Here is a 16,549-nt window from a genome sequence, read left to right as displayed (position 1 = left end):
GGATGTTGTAATCAGAAATAGTGCGGCCGTCTTCCAGCTGTTTGCCTGCAAAGATGAGCCTCTGCTGGTCAGGGGGGATGCCTTCCTTATCCTGGATCTTGGCCTTCACGTTCTTGATGGTGTCACTGGGCTCCACCTCCAGGGTGATGGTCTTGCCCGTTAGGGTCTTCCCGAAGATCTGCATACCACCCCTTAGACGCACCAAGCCGGTCTGGTGCACCCCGAGCCCCGCGCCCCGGCCCTGGCTGGGCAGCAGCGGCAAGCGCGCCCAACCCGCCGAGCCCCAGCGCGACGAGCCTGCTCCTCCCCCGCGCAGGAGGCTGCGGCTGCTGGCCAACGCGGTCTCTGGCCCTAGTTCCCCAGCTGTCCCTGGCTCCCCAGAGCACTTTTCTCCCCAAAGCAAGAAGACAAAGGCCACCCTCTCAGCTGGTCAGCGACCTTGCCTGGCAGCCCAGGAGGACAAGGTCCCTTCATAGGTCACCCTTTCTGAGCTCAAGTCTTGCCTGCAGTGGGCACAGGAGCTGGGGGCACGGGTCCAGGAGCTGAAGGCAAGTGCACAGAAGAATGCTGGGGAACCCAGAGCACCGGAGGACAAGGGGCACCCAGCGGGGCTATGTGGTGAACAGATGCCTGCCTGTCAGTGCTTCCTCGCCCTGGCCCAGCCGGGACCCCTGGGCCTTGTGCTGCCCTACAAGTACCAGGTGCTGGCCGAGAGGTTCTGCAGCATGGACACCATCGTGGGCATGCTGTACAACCGCTCTGAGACTGTGACCTTCACCAAGGTCAAGCAGGGTTGTCCAGGACATGATGCGCAAGTGCTTTGAGGAGTGCAGTGTGGGCCGGATCAAAACCGTGTACCCTGGCTCCTACCGCTTCCGCCAGGAGCGCTACGCCCCCACCTTCAAGGACGTTGGCAGGAAGTCTGATTACCAGCTCACAATCGAGCTGCTGCTGGACCAGCAGGCTGGCAGTGCGGCTCCCCATCTCACGGCGTCGCGCCTTTTGCAGCGGCGCCAGATCTTCAGCCAGAACCTGGTAGCCCGCGTCCGGTAGTATCACAGGGCCTTCCTGGCCTCCCTGAATACCCCCGCCCATGGAGGTTCCTGAGGACCAGCTGACACACTGGCACCCCCGCTTCAATGTGGACGAAGTGCCTGACATGGAGCCGGCTAAGCTGCCCCAGCCGCCCACCGTGGAGAAGCTGGCCACCGCCCAGGAGGTGCTGGCCAGTGCCCGCAGCCTGATGTCACCCAGGATGGAGAAGGCTCTTGAGTGACCTGGCCCAGCTCACGGCCGAGCCTAGCAGCCCCCGGTCCCCCAGCCCGACACTGCCAGCCACCCCGCTGGCCACGCCGCCTGCCGCCCTGAAGGGGGTGTCCCAGGCCCTGCTGGAGCGGATCCGGCCCAGGAGGCACAGAAGCAGCTGGCGCAGATGACCTGGCGCCCGGGGCAGGAGCAGCGGCTGCAGGGGCTCGAGCGGCTGCCTGAGGTGGCCCGCGTGCTGCGCAGCGTCTTTGGGTCAGAGCGCAAGCCAGTGCTCAACATGGAGATGGCCTGCAGCAGGATGGTGGGCAGCTACCGCACAGCCACGAGCCCCTGGGAGATGGAGAAGCATGTGCACCTCCTCTCTGAGCTGCTGTCCGACTGGCTTAGCCTACACCGCATCCACACAGACACCTACGTCAATCTGGGCAAGGCCGCTGACCTGGCAGGTGTCTTGGCACGGCTGGCCCTCCTTGCCCGTGCTGAGGAGGTGCTGTGAGCCCGGCGGACAGGTGCCAACACAGACTGGCCGCCGGGCCTGTGTCTTACTTCCTTTAGGAACACGACACACTTTGCTTTCCCTGTCCTAAGTCCCCATGAGGGTCAGGGCTCTGGCTGCTGGGCTTGAGGGCCTCTGACTAGTGTGGTGGAGGCCCCCCTCATATACAGGGTGCAGAGAAGTGGGGTGGGGGAGAGGTAGTGTGGTTGGCAGAATAACCCTCCCAGGTGTCCACGTGGGATCCTGAGGCGGTCCTGGAGTATCTCGGTGGGCCGGGTGTCACACACAGGGTCCCCATAAGAGGGAGGCAGATGCAGAATCTGAGATTGGAAGGTGCCGGCAGGAGCCGTGAGCCAAGGAACAGATTCTCCCTGGAGCCACCAGAAGGAACCAGCCCTGCCCACCCACACCCTGATTTTTGTACTTGGCCTCTAGAACTGTAAGATAAAGTCAGAAATAAAAAAAGAAAAGAAAAGAAAAAAGAAAAAGAAACTTGTTTGAATAAATGGTAAAATTCAAATGCACTGGTTCTGAATTTCTAATGGGTGCATTTGTGAAAATGCTGAGGAGCTTCTGGAGGCAGAGGCCTGGTCCTTTTCAACAACAAATAGAAATTAAAGACTATTAATGATGCTTATTATTAACTTTTAAAAAGCTCTCTCTACCCCCAACAAGTTAAAGAGCTATTGTTTGAAATGTATGGCCCAGAACTATGTCATTCTCTATTATATGTGATAGCATAAGCCCAAGAACAATGTTTAAAATTGTTTTAATCATTGTTATAAAAGGAATTAATGAGTGGTAACATTCAGAAACCCCATTGCTCATATTATGTTTTGGGGGTATGGAGGAGGAAAAAGGAGAAGGAAGAAAAATACATTTCGAAGAAAGTTAAACAACAACTTGTAAATTTCATTCTCTGTTGCTGGAAAACCAACTGATTATACATGAATGTATAATAAAACAAGTGTTTGGCACATTGTGGTGTATGAACTATGTAGCGTAATCAGAGCTTATTTTCCTGCAGTGGAGATTGAAATTTATGTTTCTTCTAAGCAGTACCTTTCATTCCATTTTTATTTTTTAAGGGAGAGTGAAATTTACAAGTTGCTGCTTAACAATACCAGAAGTGCTAATTCCTATACAATGAATAGTGAAGTTTACAAATTGCCATTTGACATGCCCACATTTCTGTTTGTTTGTCCTGCCTCCCCACCCCCCAACAAGGTAAAATTTATAAGCTTAGTAAAAACCCTTCATTATTAATAGAAGTTTACATTGCTGTTGGCAATTCCATAAATGGCATATGAACATATCTAAGGGGAAACATAAAGGTGGATGTTATGAGGCAAGAAATTCTTTCAGGAACATTGAATTTGTAATCATCACTCAAGAAAGAGCATGCAGAGACACTCATTCATGGCTTTGTGTCCCCATGACCCATTCCCTTGGCTCCTTGGTTCTGTTATCCTTCAAGTATGTTTCACTGGGTCTTTTTTTTTTTTTTTTTTTGGAAATCCATCTAACTCTTCCTTTGCAAATCTTCCTCAGCTCAGGCTATATACATCCCTCCTTTTCCATGGTCCGTTTTTCTCCACTTCCATGTTCTTCCCTGAACACTCAAAAAGTGGCTACTGTGTACACAATTAATTAAATGAATGGTTCACAGCCTTAGGCCGTCACTTCTATTATTATCTGGTACTGCTACTTAAATATTTTATTATTACAGCATTTTATTGTTATTAAAATTTTAAGATATACATGCCTTATTTCACCAATTTTATTATAACAAGATTCTTGAGGGGAGATATCAGGCCTTAAAATCCTTATGCTCCCAATGGGGGCGTGTATATAATCGTGCAATCGAAATGAAGTGGATGTTTTTACCGATCACAGGAACTGGGAGAGAAAGGAAGTGAAAAAGGAATGGACACGCTGTCATACGTAACTGGTCTGAGAAGATGGTTGCAACAAATTCTTCCATTTCTGTCTGTGCAGGTCTCTTCTCCTATAAAGAGATAAAGTCCTTTTTCCCTCCCTGTGAGTTTTGGTTGACCTTTTGACTTTTTTTGGCCAATAGAAAATGGCAGAAATAACACTGTGTCAGTTCTGAGTCTAGCTAGACTTTAGGTTGGCTGGAGATAAACACTCTTTAGAGCCCTGTGCCATCGCTTTAAGAAGTCTGGTTATGCAGGAAGAGAGAGGTCATTGGGAGAAAGTTCGTGGAGGATTACGAAGATATGGAGAGAGGCCCAGCCAGCCCCCAGCTGTCCCAGTCATATCAGCTGAGGGGCATGGAGGGAAGGGAAGCCAACTTGGATCTTGCAGTCCCAGCTAGACTGCCCCAGTCAACATTATGTGGAGCAGAGAGATGAGTTGTCCCACTAAGTGCTGCCCAAACTGAAGATGTAGGACAAATAAATGGTTGTTATTCTTATTGTTTTAAGTCACTAGTTTTGGAGTGGTTTATTGTATAGCAAAGATTACAGAAAACACATCCAAAACGGGTTAAGTTGTATATTAAATTTTCTGGTCTACAATAGTGCTTTTTGAGCTTTAATGTGCATACAGATCACCTAGGGTTCTTGTTAAAATTCTGATTCAGTAGATTAGGGGTGGGGCCTGAGATTCTGCATTTCTAAGAAGTTCCCCAGTGGTGCTGGTGTTCTGGTCTGTGTGCCACATTTTGAGTAGAAAAGGTCAAAGCAGGGAAGTCCATTCATCCAAAGATTAACAAGTTGTTTATTACAACCAGGAAGGTTATACTTGCCTTTCTGTTGAGATTGCAGATCCTGCACAGGCTGTATCAGCTGCCCAATAGACATGCCAATTCCAAAAATATAAAGTCAGACAAATGTGCATTTTAACCAAAGTACTAGGCAATTTCTATTTTCTTAAAGTCTAACTTTCCTGAGAGTGACTTTATTCCCCTAAGCTTCGTGTCTGTTTAACCAAGAAGCATGCTCTGTGACAGTTGTTGATAATGGTAATAATAATAGCAATTACTCTACACTTCACAAGTGCTTTGTTGTGAGCCAGAATCTTTATATATACATTTCATCATTTAATTCCTATAACATACATGACTGTCACCATTTTGCAGGTGAGGAAACGGGTTCAGGGAGGTTTAGTTACTAGCCCTAGTCACCCAATGACTAAGATAGGATTCAATTCTGTATGATGTGATAACTGCTCTGCCACACTGCTTCCAACTAGAAGCCTAGCACAGGCCTCAGGTTAGTGTATTATGGCTCACATTCTTTCTTTCTGGACTTGTTTCTTGGTAGTAGTGGTGGTAGTAGTAGGAGTATAGATATTTTCCTTCCGTGCAGTATAGTTGACTTTGGGAAATCCTAACAGAGATACCCGAAATGTTCTTGCGCATGTGCGCGCATGTGTGTGTCTGTGTGTGTGTGTGTGTGTGTGTGTGTGTAAGGCAGGAGTGGAAACACCTTTGAAACCCATTAGTTGGGAAGTTTAATTTTTTGTAGCAACATTCACATAATTACTGTCAGCATTTTACAGTGGTATTTAAAGTGCTGGTATGAGGAAAGTCTTTACCAGAATAAATACAGATGATCTGTTTAAACTTCAATAGTCTCTTGTTTTCACTGTGTTGCCTATTGCAGCAAAATAATTTCACCCCCCTCCCCTTGCTTTAGACTTACTGTTTACCCCTCTATGGCATTTATCAGACAGAAGCTACTACTGTTTTAGGTTTCCATCAGAGTAGCATAAAATACTTCTAAAAACCATAAAAGACTCTGATATGACCTACTTTGAAATTAGACGGCCAGGACATCTCTTTACTCGTAGGTTTGAATGCCTCTTCTCTGCTCTCTTGAAGGTTAAAAGAACTGGCAATGCTGGAAATGGCAGTGCTCTGTGGCACCAAAGCCAGTGCCCTGCAGGGACCTACTCCATAGTGACTTGGGATTAGATGAAGACACCAGGACACCAGGACCTCTGGCCAGGAGGTTTACTTAGCTCTCAAATCTCTTTACTGCTGAGGTGGCTGTTCTCCAACATGATGGTGGTGATGGAGGGGTGTGTGTGAGTGTATGTATGTGTGTATTAGTATGTGTGTGTGTATACAGAGTTCTTTAAAGTGAGATCATTTGGCTGCACACTTTTTGGTGGGGTCAGTACAAATTTTATTGTCTTGTTTAGGTGAAGAGGCAAGGTGTATGGGGGTGGTGACAGGACTTGATTGGGACTTGAATCATTGCTCAGAAGTAACAGTGATTTTCTTCAAAATCACAAAATCCATGTTTCTCCCACTGCCTGCTGTTCTTCAAAATGAGCTGGTCACTTCCTGGTACAACAGTGATTTTCTTTGTCATTCTGAATGAATCATTTACAAGACAAATGGTCCATTTCGATTGATTTCCTGATCTTTTGGACATGAAATATTTCATGTTTCTTTTAAGATAAATATCTAATTTTTCCAACAAATGTAGTATTGTAAGTACCTTTTGAGAAATATTTAATAAGAAGCACATTTTATTTCCTTGGAACTACATGGAAGAACTCTCTGGACCTTTATTAGTTTGCATGTTGCTATTCAGAAAGGTGTGGAATATCCTCCATTAATTTTTACCACTTTCTAAATTATCTTCTTCAAAGAAAAATCCCAAGAAGGCAGAGGCTTGCTTAAGTGAAACATTTCTGAAGATGCTTTTCTTGCAGATTTCCAAGAGTCTTAGGTATCTAATGTAATTTGTTTCGAGGAGACTGTGGGTGACAAAGCACTGCTGGCAGGGGTTTGACACATATAGTATTAAGAATGGATTCCTTAGTAATCATGTGGATTGGCCAAGAGAGGAGAATTTAAATGGAACACTCGGTAGAAAATAAGTACTCTGTGCAATGCAGAAATAAAAATACGTTTGGTAAACACACAACATAAAAAGGTTATACTTATTATCATTATTTTAATTAATTAATTTATTTATTTATTTTTGGCTGCGTTGGGTCTTCGTTGCTGCGCAGGGCTTTCTCTAGTTGTGGCAAGCAGGGGCTACTCTTCGTTGAGGTGCATGGGCTTCTCATTGCGGTGGCTTCTCTTGTTGCGGAGCACGGACTCTAGGCGCGTGGGCTTCAGTAGTTGTGTCGCGTGGGCTGTGGAGCGCAAGCTCGGTAGTTGTGGCGCATGGGCTTAGTTGCTCCGTGGCGTGTGGGATCTTCCCAGACCAGGGCATGAACCTGTGTCCCCTGCATTGGCAGGCGGACTCTTAATCACTGCTCCACCAGGGAAGTCCCAAAAGGTTATTATTAAATGAGACTTTTTGTAGTGTCAGCTTAATCTTTCTTTTTTTCATTTATTGCTAATTAATTAAAGGAAAATATCTTTGAAAAATCTGTAAAGGTTGTCCTATGGTTTGTTTTATTAAAATTGCTTAAATCTGATGTGGGAACTTTCTGTTAGCAACATTCTGAAATTTGGACAAAAGCAAAGTCATAGCTTTTAATATATATATTTTGAAAGTTGAAAATAGTATTGATTCATACTATTTTCCTGAGAGGAAGTTAAGTTTATTGTTTTCGTAAATTCTCCAAATTCTTTTGGTTATGTAGAGGAGGAAAAATAATTTCCCCTCTGCCCTTCTGAATTCTTGGCTGAGACCACCCCAAACCTCCCAGTAATAAAAGATTAACAGGAGAAAAACAAATGGAAATTTATTAACCTGTATACTTCATGTATACATGGGAGATACCCAGAAAAACTGAGTAACTCCCTGAGATGGTGCATCTACTATCTTAAATACCATCTTCAGCTAAAGACAAAAGAAAGATAAGGAGGGTTGGGGTAGGTAGTTACGGGAGTTTACTAGGAAAAGCGTGGTAAACAAGGGTAAGATTTGTTCTATAGATTTAATGCCTTCTCCATTGATAAGATTCTCTTGTGATTTAGAGTCATCCTTCTCTTCCTGGTACAGAGAGGGAGACACTTACTAATGGAGATTTCCTTTATAAATGTAAATGTCTCTTACAAAAGGGCAAGTTCTACTCTATTTTCAAAGCTTCTCCTGTGTCTGCTGTTTCTTACAATAATTGGCTCAAAATAATCCTTATGCTGAAGAGTCATATTTTGGGGTGACATATTCTGCTACCCTTCAGTTGCAAGTGGGTAAAACTGAATTCAGGATATCCCAAGAGAAATGAAAATGGGAATTTTGGCTCACATAATTGCAGTTTTCAGTGGGATGAACCTGACTTTTGTCATGGATGGCTATAGGTGCTTCATTGTATATTCAAAACTGTTTCTTCCAGAGGTGAATCTAGGTTTTGTGTAGCCTGAAGTTTACACAGTTTCTTTATTAAAAGATCATAAATGACCACATTGCTCTAAAAGGACCTGGAAACTTAAGTTGCAATAGCTTCATGGTGAATTTGCCTCTGCTCCTCCCCATCTCATAGCCCATTTCTTCTCTACATGCTCTTAATTTTCCTTCAGTCTAAGTCCTTGTGGTGGTGTGAATTTAATTACTATTAAAAAAACAAAATTCGGGCTTCCCTGGTGGCGCAGTGGTTAGGAATCCGCCTGCTAATGCAGGGGACACGGGTTCGAGCCCTGGTTCAGGAAGATCCCACATGCTGCAGAGCAGCTAGGCCTGTGTGCCACGACTACTGAGCCTGCGCTCTAGAGCCTGCGCACCTAGAGCCGGTGCTCCAAGACGAGAGAGGCCACCACAATGAGAGGCCCACGCACGGCAATGAAGAGTAGCCCCTGCTCACCGCAACTAAAAAAAAAAAAAAGGAAAGCCCACACACAGCAACGAAGACCCAACGCAGCCAAAAATAAATTAATTAAAAAAAAAAGAGAAATGTATTTCCAATAAAATTAAAAAAAACAAAAAACAAAATTCAACTGAGTGAATTTGAAGATCTAATTGGCTTTATTCAGCGATTCATGAATCAGGCAGCATCCCGTCTAGTAGATAGAAAAGGGCTCCAAAGAGCTTCAGACAAGGAAAGGGCAGAATGGGAGTGGGACAAGAAAGTCATAAATAAAAGAAAGGATTGTTTCAGGCAAAGTACCTTCTTGGGGGATGGCAGAGTTCCATCAGATGGATTATCTCACCAGTGCTGGCCAGGAAATTTCAGACTGACTGGTTAAGATTACATTTCTAGGAGAGACTGCAACTACAATTAGATTAGGTATTAACTCTTGATTTGTTGACATGGGGCTTAGCGCAAGTGACTCCATTCTGGGCCTGTTTTCTTCTTCTTTGTTTTTTTTTTAATGCTACCCACGTTCTCAGAAGCGCCTTTCTCTTACAGCTGATTCATATAAATCCCCCCAGAAGACTCAGATTGGTTAGCTTGAGTCACATTCCTACCTCTGGTGAGGGAGATGAGACACTCAGTTGAGATCCCAGGAGAAAACAATGAGCTGGGGAGGGGCAGTGCCCTAAGGGAGTCAGATGTTGATCAGTCTAAATAATGGATGTTTACTCCCATGCTCTTCACCCTCTTTTGTTGACCTGGGGGGTAGAGGTTGGTCCTCCAAATTGGATGTATGAAACACCCATTTAAACTTGAATTTTCAGCTCTTTTCAGGGATTAAGCTGACCTTAGTAAGAGCAGAAACCATACACAGGCTGGGAGGTCAATTTCTGATTTTCTTTCAAGTAAACCTCACTTAGGTGTTTTCTGCATGTGAGATACTGGGAAAGGATATCTGGTTGAGAGCCTCTCCCTTGTTGTATCTTCCTTTACCCAGAATTCGTTCTCAGACACAATATGAAAAATACTCCATTGGTCAGTATTGCTTTTTTTCATAGAAGTCCTGTGGAAAATTACAAAGAAAATGAAAACTTGATTCCTAAACTTCTTATCTGTCTTTCTGCTTCCTTTGGATTTCCTTGTCCTTTGCCAATGTTCACCTTTCTGGAATAAGATAATGAAAAGAAAATGGATGATAGTTTCCAAAGTTGAAAGTATCTATACATCATAGCACCACTTTATGATGCTGCTTTAATTAATGATGATACTATCAGTATATCAGAAATGTGAACACATCTCCTTTCATAATAAACTCCTTCAGTACAGCAGTTGCCATTAAAAAGTACCCTCTTTTATGGATGATGTAACTGCTGTAATATCTGGAAGTACGTGCAGAGTATGAGAATATTAGTGTATTAAGGTTCTTCTGAAAAACAGAACCAATAGGAGGTATTTATGTGTGTGTGTGTGTTACCGAACTCAGGTCCAGCTGCTCGCTGCTTGAAAATCAATACTCAAGAGGCAAGTGTTGGTAGAAGTGGAAAAAGTTGTTTTTAATCAGAAAGCTGGCAGTCTGGGGAGAAGGTGGACTTGTGTCCCAGAACCAACTCTGAAGATTCTGCTCAGCCATGAAAGTTTTCAAAGAGAAAAGGAGAAAAAATCTCAGTTAATCATTGAGGTAGGGGATCAGACTCATTGCCATTTTCCACTATGTGCAGGCTTGTTGACTTCTTGTGATCTTTCTTTAGATGCTATTTTGTTCACACAGTTTGTTCACAAGATTACCGAAGGGGAAGCTAGGGAAGAGATTTAGTTATCTGTTAATTACTTATTCTTCATTTCTATTTCTTTGATCTAAGGAAAGAACCAACAGGTTAGGCAAGGTATTGTGTGATCAAAAGATTTGAAAGTGTGCTTGGCCAGAGATGAGTAGTGCCTGGCTTAAGGTTAGTTACAATATAGCAGTGGTCCCCAACCTTTTTGGCACCAGGGACTGGTTTTGTGGAAGATAGTTTTTCCACGGACCGGGGTGGGGAAGTGGAATGGTTCAGGCAGTAATGGGGAGTGGCAGATGAAGCTTCGTTCACTCGCCCACTGCTCACCTCCTGCTGTGTGGCCTGCTTCCTAACAGGCCGCGGACCACGGCCCGGGGGTTGGGGACCCCTGCAATATAGCTTTGCTAAAGTGACAAGACAAAAGGGGCCTCCTGCGAAGTGCTCTTTCCTGCCAAAAGCTGCTTACCTGTGTGTGTGTGTTTATTTATATAGGAATAAATAAATATATTTATTATATATAGGAATTGGTTTATATGATTATGGAGGCTGAGAAGTTGCACAATCTGCCATCTATAAGCTGGAGATCCAGGAATGCTGGTGGCGTAGTTTTAAGAACCAGAAGGCGGATGGTGCAAGTCACAGTTGATGGCAGGAGAAGACTGATGTCCCAGCTTAATCAGTCAGGCAGAGAGGATGCATTCCCCTTTTCTCTGTCTTTTTGTTCTACTCAGGCCCTCACTGGATTGGATGATGCCCACCCACATTGGGGAAGGCAGTCTCGTTTACTGAGTCAACAGATTCAAACGCTAATCTTATTTAGAAACACCCTCAAAAACAGACCTAGAAATAATGTTTAATCTGGGCACCCTGTGTTCCAGTCAAGTTGAGATATAAAATTAACTACCACAGTTAACTAAGGTATGGCATCAATAATTAAAAATCACATTTAAAAAATAGGAACATGCAAAAATGAGAATATTTTGAGCAGCTAGGCTCTTTGAGGGCCGGGGTCCCTGCTTATCATTTTTGTGTCTCTCAAAGGTCCACAAAGTACCTTCTATATTCTAGATGTTAAATGAATGAGTAAATGAGTGAGTGAATAGCACTGCTAATACCGCTTCTTTTTGTCTGTTGCCTTGTGTTTTCAGGCTCCAACTCTGGTCATGATTTTTATCTCCCGACTTGTCCCTTTTCTTTTATAAGAGACTTGAATATCTTTTTTTTTTTTTTTAATCCTGATCTTTTCTCTTTTAACCTTTGATTCCTGACATTTCCCTTTCCATTTCTCACTTTCTTTTATAGTACAACCGCTTTTGTCTGTTTCAGACTCTCTTCTCCATAGCTTTTTGTGTCAATTTTTTTATTCTTGTAACTTTTCTCTTTTTTAGATACTGTTGGTGAGCTGGTTACTGTATTGAGTTAAAGAAGGCACCCCATTGAGTCATTGTGAGAGAAAACTGATTAACTGACTAATGATGTAATTTTTACTGTGTTAGGGTCTTTAGCCGCTACCATCTGGGGAAATGGATCGCTTTATAATGGCATTTTTATCATAATCCAAACCTCAAAGCACCTGTACTTTTGTTCCTTTTTCTTTGATTTTTTAAACCTACTAGTTATAAATATTGATTCTTTGACTTTCTCTATATTCTCTGTTTTAAAAATAATGCCCATAACTGAAGACACTATGGTAATAAAAATCAACCCTCCATCCCACCCCAGGATGTTCGTTGGCCTCCAGTTATTGCTGGTCTTATTTTCCAGCATAGGAAAGAGAACTAATCAGAACCAATTGAACCCTCCAGAATTCTGTGTTGGGCATGTAGGAAATATCAGATAGGTATAATCATTAGGCTGATGTTATTAATATGTTTGTTCTACTAATCATATTATTTCATATTATTTAATAAGTATGTTTCAATAATCTGATTTATTATTTATTTGAAGGGCAGAAAAATATTGTGTCTGTGATAATGAACTCTGAATCTAAATTTCTTAGGTTCGAATCCTAACTACTCTGATTACTAGCTTGGGCAAGTTATTTTCTCTCTATAGTATTCAGTTTCCTCATCTGTATAAGTATTACTATCAATCACATAGAATTATGAGGATTAAATGAGTTATTATTGAAACCCCCTTATGAATAGGACCTGACACATAGCAAGCATTTAGAAAATGCTAGTTGTCCTTGATTTTTTTTTTTTTACAGTCTATCCCAATTATTTTCCTCCCAACTTTTTACTTTGAGAATATTAAAATTTAAGAAAAATTGAGAGAACAACAGATACCCAAATACCTTTCACAGGAGTTCAGTTATTCATTAACATTTTGGCACTGTTGTTCATTTGCTTTCTTTTTCTCATTTATATACTTTTGAAAAACGAATTGCAATTCAGCTGTAGACGTTGTATTTCCACCTGACATTTAACCTTGTATCTCCTAAGATCAATGTGTAACCATAATACTATTATCACACCCAAGAAATTTAAACACTATGTTATCAAATATAGTCAAATGTCCCCATTAATGTCCCTTGTACCTTGTAGTGTCCCTTTTTCCTTATTTCTATTTTCTTTTCTATAAATCCACTCAGATTACACATTTCTTTAGTTGTTGCACTGCTTTGGACTCTTTAATCTAGAATAGTCTCCTGCTTTTATTTATCTTTCATGAGTTAATATTTTTGAAGTTTCCAAGCCAGTGTCTTGGAATGCCACGCAATGTGGATTTGTCCAGTTGTTTCCTCATGATTAGATTTAGTTTAAACATTTTTGGCTAAAATACTACCTAGGTGATATTGTATACTTCACATTGTACCATATCAAAGGCACCTAATTTGTTTGTATCATTCTTGGTGATGCCGTATGATCACTTGATTAAGGTGATATTCTCCAAATACCTCAAATTTTGGAAGGTATGTGTTTTATTGAGATTTGTTTTTTGCTTTGTAATTAGTAAGTAATCTGTGAGGTGATATTTTGAGAGTGGGTGAATATTCTGTTTCCCAAGAACTTTTCATCCATTGGTTTTATTATTCATGGATGAATCTTGCCTGATGGTGTTCTTCTAATTGTATTATCCTTATATATTTATTAGCTGATATTCTTTGGTAACAAAAGAGCTCCTCCTCCCCATATCCGTAGTAGGATTGGATAATTATCATCCTAGCTGGAACAATTTACTCATACAGTATGGTACTTCTTTCAGCTAAAATAAAATATGTGTTTTCTTTGCTGCTTTTATCACAGCTTTTTTTTTTCAAACTTTGTATTAAGTAAAGTCAGCTTACAGAAGATGTGCAAATCATATGTGTATAGCTCGAGGAAGTTCCACAAATTAAATATAACTATATAAACAGATCCTTATTCTTTAGTGATGCTCAAATTGTCCCCAGGTTAGCCAGTAGGATCCCCTCTAAGCTAGTTCCTGTGTCCTTTTGACATGTCTCTGTCAGTTTTGAGTATGCCCTTGAAGAAAATAAGATCTTTTAAGCTTACATTGTATTTTCCCTAGTCCTGATCAAGAATAAGTCATTTCTTCAAAGAGCACTGCCTCCCTTTAGTGGGGAATGGAATTTAGAAACAAAGATTTGGCTACTAGGTGGGATCATTGATACTTTGGTGTCATTACTTCTAAGATATATGTATGTATTTATGTGTATATACATGTATATAGTATACATGTAATAACCTACATTTCAAATCCAACATCACAAAATTCTTCTTCAGCTTCCCTCATTCCTTATTCGTATCTCCTTTATTCCACTGTGAGAGTTCAATGTATTGATTCATTTGCTCTATCCTATAACATTCAGAAAATAGTTTCAGAAATACTACATCAATACTACTTCCAACAACCAATCTACTAAGTAAAGTTCAAGATTAATTTGTACTTCTTTTTGTACTAATGCTCCACTGTGAATATACATTCAGAGTACTAGACTCAAAACTTATTGGAATTCATTTTTTGTCCTCTGTGGTTATTTTTATCAATATAGCATACCTTTTACTTCTTTTCCTGTTTGCATGCAAGTTTACGTTTTGTTTTTTCCATCTTTTTCTATTTGAATATGTAAAACTTTACATGGTTCAAAAGCCAAACTTTGATAAAAAGTTTTCCAAGGAAGTCCTATTTCATGCCTACCCTTTCAACCCAGGTCTTACCTACCCTCCATAGAAAATGTTTTCATTAGTTTCCAGTTTATCCTTCAGGTGTTTATTACAAAACTAGCAAATACATACATATATACAAATGCTTACTTTTTGTCCTTTCTTATGCAGAAGGCAGTGTACTACACATATTCTTTTTCACTTTGCTTTTTTTCAACCTGGCAGTTTTTCCATATCATTTTATTAAAATCCTCCTTATTCTTTATTACAGATGACTAGTATTCCTTCTTGTGATATACTGGGGTGGTTCCTGTGGATGGCTTAGATTGTTAAGTATTTTGTTATTAGAAATAAGGCCACAGTGAATAACTTCGTGTCTGTTGTTTCTCCTTTATGGTTGAAGCTGTATGTTCAGAGCGAATTGCTGTAACTGACATTGCTGTTAAGTAAACATACAGATAAATAGGTAGATGGATATATGAGTAAACAGATACATAGTTTTATTAGCTAATACCAAATATCCCTTCATACAGGTTATATACCCTTTTGCATTCTCACTAGCAATGCAAAAGAGGGACTGTTTCTCCACACCCTTGCCAACAGAGTATATTGTCAAGCTTTTGAACTTTTGCTAATCTGGTAAGTGAGAAACAGTATCTTAGTGTAGTTGTTTTTAAATAAATGTCTTATTTTAGAATACGTTTATATTTATAGAAAAGTTGTAAAGATAATACAAATTGTATGAGTTCTCATGTACTCCACACCCAGTGTTTCCTATTGTTAACCTCTTACATCAGTGTAGTACAATTGTCATAATTCTAACTGTAGTTTTAATTTGCTTTTCTCTTATTATAAGTGAAGGTAAGCATATTTTCATATGTTTAAAGGCCATTTCTATATCCTTTTCTGTGACCTTCTTGTTCCTTTATTTTGCTCATACAAAAAACTGGGGTTTTGAATACCTTTTTTCCTTCAACTTTCAACAAGTGATTGGTGCTTAATCTATTATATATATTGTATATGCTTTTTCCTAGCATGCATTTGTTTTTTGACTTTGCTTATGGGTTTTTTTTTTTTCTGTGCAAAAGAGTTTTAAAATTTTCATATAGTCAAAATTTTCAATCTTTTCCTAATTTTTTTAACATTTGGATTTGAATCATAGTTAGAAAGGCTTTCCCCACATTGAAGTTGTAAAGAAATTAATGTTTTCTTCTAATACTTGTTTTATTATTGATGTTAGTAGTTGCCTTTGATTTTAAGACTAATCATGTTTAATCTCAAGGGCTGCCACAACTCACAGGATTAATGCTAACGGAAGCTGATGGCTGGGGAGGAAAGGGGGAAGATGGAGACTCTAGACTCCTTATCTTTCCTAGTCTCCTAGGCAGGGGTGTTTGGGATTTTGGATCCGTAGTCCAGGGCTCAGCAAATAGAAGTCATCATAGAGTAACTAAAAGAATGAATGAGTATACTGAGCCTGCACGTCTGGAGCTTGTGCTCCGCAACAAGAGAGGCCGTGACAGTGAGAGGCCCGCGCACCGCGATGAAGAGTGGCCTCTGCTTGCCGCAACTAGAGAAAGCCCTTGCACAGAAATGAAGACCCAACACAGTCAAAAATAAATATAAATAAATAAAAATTAAAAAAAAATAAAAAAGAATGAATGAGTAGAAGAAGTTCTAGACAGGAATGATGAGTGGCTTAAAAATTAGGCGCTCTCTCTGGAGAATCTGATGCTCACCAAAGCTAGAAAACTAGCAATGGAAGAACAAACAAGAGACACTCTTTTTTGGTTTATAGGCCAACTTGTCAAGGATAAGAAACTACAGGTTCCTTATCCTGAGGGGAAGTCTCAGCCTTTAAAGAGGGCTGGATATAACTTATTCATTCTTGTCTCCTTTGTGCACTCTCCTTTCTTGATCGTGGTTACTTTGGAAACAGTTATATTTGGAGTATTTATACTCTGGAGGAAGTAGGATAGAAAAACATGATTTACTCATCGTAAGTCCAATTCTTGGAGCCATCTTCGTGCCAGATGTACAATCATTTTTTTCCCTGTGAATTTTTGCTATGTGTTTATGACACCAAATAGCTGAATTAAATGTGTAAAATTGGTTTAGTAATCCAGATGTCTAGAAAATAGTGCAACTTTGTTACCTTGTGATAATATTATATG

General features: G+C 40.9%; 1 protein-coding gene and 1 pseudogene across 15 annotated transcripts in view; both read left to right on the top strand.

Moving 5' to 3' along the window:
* The window catches only part of FHIT (fragile histidine triad diadenosine triphosphatase), a 1,499,836-nt gene that overhangs the window by 323,585 nt on the left and 1,159,702 nt on the right, over positions 1–16,549 (top strand). The window contains exon 1 of one of the 15 annotated variants that reach the window (XM_061195472.1): positions 5,721–5,739. The exons of 13 other annotated variants lie outside the window; for them this stretch is intronic. The gene's annotated coding sequence lies outside the window, so the exon portion shown is untranslated. Of the gene's footprint in view, positions 1–5,720; positions 5,740–14,994; positions 15,015–16,549 lie in introns of those variants that run through there. One more of the 15 variants, XM_061195475.1, reaches the window with a different exon arrangement.
* LOC133094909 (DNA replication factor Cdt1-like) lies at positions 78–1,762 on the top strand (annotated as a pseudogene).

The sequence above is a fragment of the Eubalaena glacialis genome, chromosome 7 (assembly GCF_028564815.1).
Source record: "Eubalaena glacialis isolate mEubGla1 chromosome 7, mEubGla1.1.hap2.+ XY, whole genome shotgun sequence".
NCBI lineage: Eukaryota > Metazoa > Chordata > Mammalia > Artiodactyla > Balaenidae > Eubalaena > Eubalaena glacialis.
The sequence above is the reverse complement of the archived record's forward strand: the minus strand, read 5'-3'. Positions and strand labels throughout refer to the sequence as shown.